Source organism: Orbicella faveolata, unplaced genomic scaffold (assembly GCF_042242905.1).
Source record: "Orbicella faveolata isolate gen_17 unplaced genomic scaffold, um_ofav_v1 contig_46, whole genome shotgun sequence".
Classification (NCBI taxonomy): domain Eukaryota; kingdom Metazoa; phylum Cnidaria; class Anthozoa; order Scleractinia; family Merulinidae; genus Orbicella; species Orbicella faveolata.
Genome location: NW_028301576.1, coordinates 28,877,810 through 28,887,297, shown reverse-complemented (window position 1 = coordinate 28,887,297; position 9,488 = coordinate 28,877,810). Strand labels below are relative to the sequence as shown.

Genomic DNA, 9,488 nt, shown 5'->3' with positions numbered 1-9,488 from the left:
AGAAAAAACTGGCGAAAAACATTGTGCTCGGCATCTAGTAGGTCTCAGAAAAAAAAAATTGCTTTTGAGAAACTGAAATTTAAAAGCAAGCAAGAAAACAAGCCGGAGACATCACAGTTGCTTGTAATTTATAATCCTGGTTGCCTCGGCTATAACAGCAAGTCAGGTAATTAATGCGCCAAGTGACCCGAGGCGACTTTTTGCGTGCTGTTTGCTCGACGCGAGACAGAGACTGTGATTATTCTGGAAAGACTTATTTAGCCAACGAAGCGTGTTATTTAGCCAACGAAGAGCGCAATTCACGTCTAGGAAGTCAAAATTATCATTCGAACTCTTTGGCCACGCTACTTTGTTGAACTCCGTGATCCTACCCCCTTGTTGGAACAAGTGCCAAAAATCAATTCTTAGTTTTTGCTAAATAGGTAACAAACCCGGGATTTTCTGCATTGTAGCAACAGACGTGGAGAAGATGGAGACCACAAAAAAATCCGAAGGTACGTTTTCAATTTCACCCTAACGCGCTAACACATCTTAGCCGAATTCTGTGTTATAATGCGTGAACTATTGAAAGTCAGTAATTTTAAAACGTTGTGAAAGATATCTTTGATGATTGTTAAATTTATGCCTGGAAATCGAACTCGTTTCTTTTTCCAGGTCCACGTGTATCAAGAACCATGGAGATGTGGATATTTATCTCCATCATGTCGTTCGTCGTTGTTGGTAGGTGCTAAATTCGAGTCTTATCTTCCACTGTATATTTGTTATGTTACATCCTGGTTGAAGTTCAATCAACAGAGCAATTATCTCCCACTTGAGATGTGTTCCTGTCCTCTCGAATATTCGTGAAATGATACTGAAATTATTGCAAATTTGACGTCAGTGGCCTCAGTCCCTGGTTCTTTCTTTAATTTCGCGATCGCTCCGGATTCTGCCTGAATAGACAGGACGCTAAACGATGTATAGGTAGAAAGCACTTATGTCCTGTCTGTTTCTGTTACTTAAATGGCCGCTTTATAACTTTCGTATTCTCCAAGAAAGATTTATTCCCTTTTTCACTCTCTTTTGCGATTGTAAAACGTTCACGTTTTGTAGTGCCAAAACTGACACTTGTATCGTTAGATACACGCACTAAAGTAAATGAACTAGACGCTTTGCTGCGTGTACCCAAACAGTCGTTATACTGAGAAGCTTATGTGTGAAATGCTTGTTTGTTCAGTACGGATAATCAGTCGCCTAGATAGGCAAGGTAAGTTCCAGATGTTTACACTATTTTCCGGCCGCAATGTTGTCGTACCACGGAGGTACACCAACATGGCGGCTCCATACTGGGCTCTGTAAATTTTTGCAAAATATTTCGACGAATATCTGAGCTTAGGAAAAAAACACAGACTTTAAAATGAGAGAAGTGTCATCTTTATTAACCTCCTATAACATCACAATTTCTTGATTTTATCCACTAAATGGTTTTCAAATAATTTTTTATTGTGTCAGGATTGAGTGACAATGCAAGCCAAGAATCGTTTTGCTGGGGGTCAACAATATATTAGTTTCTTTCAGCTTAAATGTACAATAATTCGTTAAGTGGATTTCGCTCTTATAAAGACACATAACTCTGTTACAAGAAAATAACGAGAGAATATCGTTTAGTTCGAGATTTTATCTTTATTATAATTTACGAAGCTTCTCAGAGCGTTTTACTTGGGTGTACTCGAACAGATACATTCGTAAACAAATTCTCTAACCTTTCTGCTCTTGTTGCTCAGAAGTTCTTGAGTTCGTACTGGGGTTCTACTTGGTTTACGATCACGTCTAAAAATACGATGACGCTTCTGAAGATGCTTTTTATGAAGTTGAAGAGTTGATAGCCCCGGTTAATGGTTCCTTTGGTATGACATGATTCTTGATAAATTCACTCAAAATGTTCGCTCGCACATTGATCTCTCGTGAGGCTTGCAGACCGACCCGTTGCGAAAACGCTTAAAAAGTCCTTTAGTGTTGGTCTACCGCGAACGGCGTGTTCGTTTGTATGTGATTTCATCGCCCTAGAAATCAAGGAATCCGTGCTAACTTTTTACGACGGCAACTTCTGTAAGTTCCATGTGCTGTGCGCATGCAGGGGTGACGCGTGCACTTGAGAGACCAGACGGCGATTTGTGACTGAACGAGGAAAAGGAAAAAACGAAAAACGGAGCCGAAATTTAAACATAACAATAACGGGAAAGGGATGTTGACTTATCGATTACTAAGTCTGATACAGAAGACGCGTTATGCAAGAAGCATTTATTGTACAAAAATTAGACATGAAGGAAAGTAGAATTTGGAATCGTGTTTATTATTTACACCCACCATTTAACAGATGCAGACAGGTACGCTTGGCTAATTTCATCGATGCTTTTTCTGTTTAAAGAAACAAATGGATCAATTATTTCGATTGTTCTATTTCTGGCCTTTTGGTCAATGCATATCGCTTGCATAAACGTAAAGATTTCTGCGTTTTCCGCGATCCTTCGATTCTGACTTCGTTTCTTAACTCTCAATTAGAAATGTTAAATACGTTAATGACGTCAAAGTTTATCATAACCTCTCTTGGAAATAAATCATAAGAAATTCAATTTCCTTCACAATCAGCTTTGTCAACAATTTACAGTTATGATTTTGAGCTAAAGGCCAGGTCGCATTGTCATGCGAAATTAACAGAAACCGGCTTAGAGCCTTAGACTGCGAGTAGTCCCTCTTTCGCTTAGTCCGTCGTGCGTGACGCGAAAGAACTTGAATTCGCGAGAAAAAAATGGCCGCGCGAAATCCTGGAGGCGAGGAGCACACAAAAGGAGGGACTACAGTGGTCTTTTTTGCATGCCAACATAAACAAAACATTCTGGCTTCGAATGTGACAACAAGTTTTTCCGCTTTGAACTCTTAACGGGGGAAAAGGGCGTTGAAGGGTCTAACTGGCTAGAAACTTGTGTACTTGACTGTATGAAGTTAGCTTGACTCGGGAATTAGCTCGGAGCAACTTGCTTGATGCGGGAGAGGAACTTGTCATGGGTTCCAATGTACCGTCGGATCTCCTCCGACTGGAAATAAGGACACTCGTAGAACTTGGACTTCAACGTAAATCGTAAATCGTGGAGATTTAAATTGTATTACAATGACAAAAAGCACTTTACAAGTGAATATATGAAAGATCATATATTTCAACTGCAAAGAAAGATATGAAGACACGATTAATCATCGCATCCTGATGATTGATCATCGAGTCCCGTTCAGGCCTGATTTTTTTTTTTAGGCTTTAATTTCACAACTGCTTACGTTGTGTATATACTGCGATGATCGATCATGTCTTCAAAAGTACTTTACTTATACTATCGAAAAACAAGATTGCATCATCTTAGAGGTACAATTGAAATAAGGCTGAATCAAGGCAGCTTAAAACCTGAAAGGAACCTGAATTCAGCTGTATGATGAGTAGAACCAGCCTGAAACCTTGATAATTCATCTGACGAACGGCGACCCCAAGAAAACTAGTTTCTAATATACATCTCCTGAATGTATGGGTAGGCTAGAAAGCTGTGCAAACTCAATGGAGTTTTCCTTGGCTAAATCAGCGACAAATATATCCATTCCATTTGACGCACGTACAATCTTTTTTTATCCAGGTGTACGATGTGAATGAAGTCCACTATTTCTGCAGGTTTCCAGGAAAAAGATACCTTCTAAAACACCAAAAATCCTCCACGTGAACATTAACATTCTTGAACCTATAATTTCTCTTAACACGAAATCGTTTAGAAATATAATTCCCTTACAATTAACATATGACACGTAATTTACCAAATTAGGTCAGCAATGTGTACCCGTGTTAAATGGATTTTCAGCCATCAAGAGCCATAATAAAGAATGGACACTGTAAGGGGGGGGGGGGGGGTGGGGTGCGTTCATAGAGTAGTGGAACAAATTGCATTGTCGTGGTAATTTGCATTTTTGTGGAATTAGGTTCACAGTGCTTCTCGAGTGCTGTGCAGTACTTTCGAAGAGAGGAAGTGACTGAGAAATGGAAAATAACTTAAGGACCGTAAGCTTACCTTGAAAATTGGAAACCAACTCAAAACAGAAAAAAACGGCAACGACAACATGTCATCCAACGATAGGCCCAGCAAGTTGTAGCAATATGGCCGCCCTTACTTGAATGCTCAAACGACAAGTTACTGTTTCCCATGCACACGAACAACGTGAACCAGCGTTCAGGTCGCCGTTGTATTTGGTGTTCGGCCTTCCGATTTAACACGATGACAATACGAAATAACACTCATGACGATTCGTTTCTTCGGGAAATGGCATGGGACCACCGAAGTTTTACACTCGGGGTGGTTTAACACAGAACCGTTTTAAACATAGTTGTTTAATGCGCATGCACATTAAACTCAAAAATGTGCAGTCCAATATACATTCTTCTCTCTCTCAGGCAAAGCGGTTTAATTTGTCAAAAAGCTGTATTCATCATATATTAGCATATCGGCTGTTGTAAAACCTTATATCTGCTTTGAGTTCTAAGCAAGAAAATACTCGTTAGTGAACTTGTTTACGTAGGAGCCTTCTCCAGATAACTGGCATAAGAGCTTTGTATGAGCAAGCAAGAGATCTCAGATCGTTTCGTTGTGAGTGACACTGGCATTGACTTTGCTAGAGAAAATTTTCCATATATTTGTTTCGATTGAGTTCCATTAAATTAGATTAAAAATTTAAACTTTTCGTAATGTAAAACGGTCTTTCATTTCTCAGTTTTGCTTTTTACGTACAAGGGCCTTATCTTCATTTATCAAACAGCAATTACACGAGTTAAAACAGTGGCGAATCTAGGGGAGGGAGGCCGCTCCCCCCCCCCCCCCCATTATTTTGGGTGAAAAAAAAAAGGAAATCACAGAGGGAAGATGAGCCGGCAGGGCAAGCAAAACAAAACTCCACCCCCCCCCCCCCCAACCCCTTAGCTCAAGGTCTGGATCCGCCACTGTAAAACAATGTTGAACGACTGGAATGATAGAAACTGATAATTTGAACTCAAATTTTAACTTAAATTGTCCAAACTATCATCTCAGTATGGCGTTTTGTACTTTTCAGTTGCTGGTTTCAAACCATTGCTAAGTAAGGTGTAACTTTGGAGAGCGCTTTAAGGTGTCTCGATACTGTTTTTTTCTGCTCCATATCGAGCATTTTCGAATACCCTTTTACCAGTCTTTCCTTAATAGAATCGATATGAAAATTACACAAGTAATTGAAACGGATTAAAGTTTGGTATAACGTATTTCTTAAGGCAATCAAGCCGAAACTGCAAACTTTCAGGACGATCGCTCTCTAAATCTCTTACATCCAGTTGTCTTAGGATCGTCACAAGCCCTTGCACCAATTCACCTCCTAACCTAGTTTGTGCTGCTGTTCTCGTCCCTCCCCTCGTCCGCCATGTTTTTCTTCGAGTGGGCATAAATTTCTTTAAATTGTATTTTGGCGGCATACTAGTTATCATAATTGTCAGTCACTGATGGAATCCCAGTCCAACTCGGTTCGTTTCAAAAACAGGTCACGAGTATCATGCGGAATAAGGCCCAGTTCAGACGCCGAACTTTTCATGAGCCGAACCAAATATATTGAATTAAGTACATGAAAAGTTCGGCGTCTGAATCAGTTAAGAACGGCTATTTGAATTTGGAACGGCCCAGCCGTTCTTTCCGCCTAGGTCAGCCGGGAATTTCGGCTTTGGAACGGCTTTGATTCAGACGTCGAACTTTTCATGAGCCGAACCTAATGCATAACTTATTATAACGTATTTTACAAGCAGTTTTAACTTTGCCTGAAAATCGCTGACATTTCCATGTGTTTTGGTTTAAACTAAATAAAGTTCGGTGAATTAAGTTCGACGTCTGAATCAACAGGTGTGCTTTTGATAATTTGGGTCGGTCCAAATTCGAATTAAGTTCGGCTCATGAAAAGTTCGGCGTCTGAACTGGGCTTAAGAAGTCACATTTGATAATTCAATGACTGAATATCAGAATTAAATGTTCGCGTCATGTCTGATAACGAGGTTTCACCTTGTTAACAAGGTCTCATGCTTGGCATGCTTACTTCGTGCACTTATGTTTTGTCTCACTCCCCTGCATAGTACTGATTCCCAATCATAAACCAAGTTTCCTACAGAGGAGGTCTGTGTGATAAGCAATGACATGACCTGTTTGTGTTATGTTGTCTAACAGGAGACAGCAGACATTGATTGGAAGGGTCCTGCCTGCAAGACACCCTCAGTTATGGTGACACGGCTAAACTGGCTGATAGCGTCCCTTGACTGAACCCAGCGAATACAAATATGTAAATTTGAAGCTGTGTCTGAGGACTGTTATCCTCCTTAGACATTGCCTTGAGAATGTATGGGAACTTGTGGTACAGCTTTTTCTTTCTCCCTGAACTGGTAAGAAAGGGATCCCTTTCTTCCCTGGGGACCTCACACTTTTACCTTCTTTTACAACCTAGTAGCCTTAAAATTTCTTTTAAGCGATTAGATGAGCGAATAAATGACAACCTGGTTCCTTGCTGCGATCAGAATAATCGGCAGGGAGCTTGTTCAGTTCTTGACATTAATGTAGAAGAGCATAAGCTCAAGTAATAGCTGCCAAAACCGACCTAAATTTTCTTCAACAACAGTCAAAACAAATTTCCAAATGAGGTTTAACAGTTACTATTCTTTAAATGATACATTTGGAGGCTCGTAACATCTAGGTGATATTTATCGTCATGTGTAGGGTTGAGACTTTGGAGGAAGTTGACTCTTCCTTACCTTTCCTTTTAGCTTTTTAAATTTTGAATTTTCAGTCGAGTAGACTTTGGAGTAGTCTTTTGTCTATGAGAAAGTTTACCGATTGGTAATTTATTCCATGCTATGGCCGTGGAGCTTTGTCCCCTTTTACAACCTTTTCTTTCCGTCTGCAAAGGGTATGCGTTTGCAAATCACAGTACAAAAATGAAGCTGAAAACAAAGAATCCACATTGAGAAAAGGCGTTCACAACTACAGCGCATATTACAGGTGTCCACTGCCTTAGAATTCTAAAAGAACTTGTTTGAATCGTAAAATCTTGTCTTTCTTCCACATTTATAATTTCAAGGCTTATGTCAAATTACCAGAATAAAAACCAACATTCTTCAACTTTTACTGTCGGTATTCTCGATTGAACACTTGATTCTTCCTCTCCCACAATGGAGTCTCGCGTTGTTTGTTGACCCTATGCTATCCCATAACTCAAACAAAATCCGGAATGAATAAGAAATCAATGTGGAAAAATTAAGAATAGTACCTGACACCATCCTGGATAGAAGAGCCACTGCTGGAAATGTCCGAATTCCTGACACTGTCAGCCTGGTGCGTTTATTTCTCACTCTTCACTGGTTTCAGATCGCTCAGCCCGTGGAATGACCACAGCTTGCTTCAGTGCTCCTTCGGAAGTATTGAAATCTTTGACAAGCTTTCCCATCACAGCTTACAATTATGTTCCCCTTTTTAACAGCCGATCAGTTTATCTATAGTTTCTTTTGGTTCTCTCCACTTCATTAATTCACTCCAACATAACTTTCTTTACTGACAAACTGCTTCTCAGGTTATTTTAAATGTTGCGGAATTGCAATGTTGTTCCAACTACTCCTTATGAGTTTGGTCAAGCATTGGTTGAAAATCTAATTGTGCTCTTTCTTGAACTCTTCAAGGCTTTCTTGAGATTTTCTTAAGATAGAACAAATTTTCATTGAGAAAACCTACTTTCTCTGAGAGTTCCTCGCAGAAGGGTCCAAAGAAAACTAAACAAAGTATAAATATTTATACGTATGAATCTAATAAACACAGAAAGAAAACTATAGTTATACAAGAAAAAAAAATATATCATTGCTTTACAGATTGCCCTTTAATAATTGTCAAGTGACTGATCTCCCTGAATGACTCGTGTTAATTGCTTTATTCGTTTAGAGTCAGGTTGGTCAAAGTGCAGTCCTAATTTATTTTTTGAGGGAGTCTTGAGTAAGTTATCCTTATCCTGGTCTTACATTTATGGTAGAATGGTTGAAACGGATTGGCAAGTTGGCAAGTTATATCCTTTTCCCAATCATTTTTTAGAAATTACACAGACAGCTGGGGCACGGTGTTGATGCTGAGAAGCTTGTCGTGGTTCAGGACCATCGGAAACCTGCTTAAGCATAATGCATTGATTTGGCAGAGAGTAAAAACTGCATTGAAGTTATAATCATAGATATAAAATATTATTAATTGTGTGACTTTATAATTTGAATCTACAATAGTTCCAGATGCTCTAAGAGAGTTAACTGGGTTTACTTTTAGAAACCTAGTACAAATTTCCAAACAACTTTGCTTGGTTGAAGGTTGGTTATGACTAAACAGAGGTGAAATAGGTTATGAGGTGGTGAACGCGATTGACGTAATGAGATAAACCAACGAAATGACGTACTTCTTCGAGGACTGTGGTCGTATTTTCTTGATTCCTTTTCTTTGTTGTCGTTTCCTTTCCCTGCACTTGCAGCTAAGGAAGTCCATCTTCCTTTTCTAATGTCCACTACGCAAATTTCTAAGGTACTTCTTTCGAACATGATGTAGATTTTGCCTGGAGGTCAGAGTGTTCTCTATCAACTTTGAATGAATCGCCCTCCAGTTTGAGTATACGTGAGAAATCAGTGATGTTTGAGGAAATCACTAGGAATCTTGCCATGTATGACTTATATAGAGAGTACTTTCAAATGAACATCGAGTCCTTATAATAATAAATAATACATAGATTTAGCCAAGCCTAAATAGGGAGCTCCTGATTACCGCCGATTAACCCGGCTTGAACCTGCGATCCAATTAAAAAAAAAAACAGTACCCGGGCAGCGTTTAACTTCACAGAAGCATGTGACTTCGATCAACTCTTAACTTGAGCCCGCTATATGGTCACGTGATACTGGTAAGCAAATACCTTGTTTTGACTTGTGTTTTGACCTAAAATGGATGTCCAATATCAAAGATACAGGCTACAAACCAAGGCTGTATGCTTCGCTTGACCTATTAGCTAGAGTGTGGCCGCCATGTTGCGCGACTTCATCGTTGTCTTCCTCGTCGACGTCATGTCTACGTGTCCACGGGCAATACCGCTAGCTATGATGATCACGAGACAGCAAATCATGGGTTCTTATCAGTGTGGTGCTTCACTCGGCAACCCCTCGGTTCGCTTGAGCTCCATTATGGCTGAAGCAACGTCCATGGTTAAAGTTTATCTACGAAAAGAGGCAGCCTTGGATATGTCGTAGCCGTCGTAGCTTGCCAAAATGAACCTGCATGCATGTAACAATATGAATTTACAAGCGAATGACGCAGACTAACAGAATTCACCGGAAACACCCACACTTTGGTTTGAAACTCAAACACACTGTACCACAATTTAAAAAGAAATAGTCTGTGAGATGGATA

At 39.7% G+C, this 9,488-nt stretch overlaps 1 long non-coding RNA gene across 1 annotated transcript; it reads left to right on the top strand.

Moving 5' to 3' along the window:
* Positions 1 to 269: 269 nt before the first annotated feature.
* On the top strand, positions 270 to 3,158 carry LOC149099494 (uncharacterized). Its single transcript, XR_016203890.1, has 2 exons — positions 270 to 494; positions 655 to 3,158. It is a non-coding gene; the product is annotated as an uncharacterized LOC149099494 (long non-coding RNA).
* The last annotated feature ends 6,330 nt before the right edge of the window (positions 3,159 to 9,488 follow it).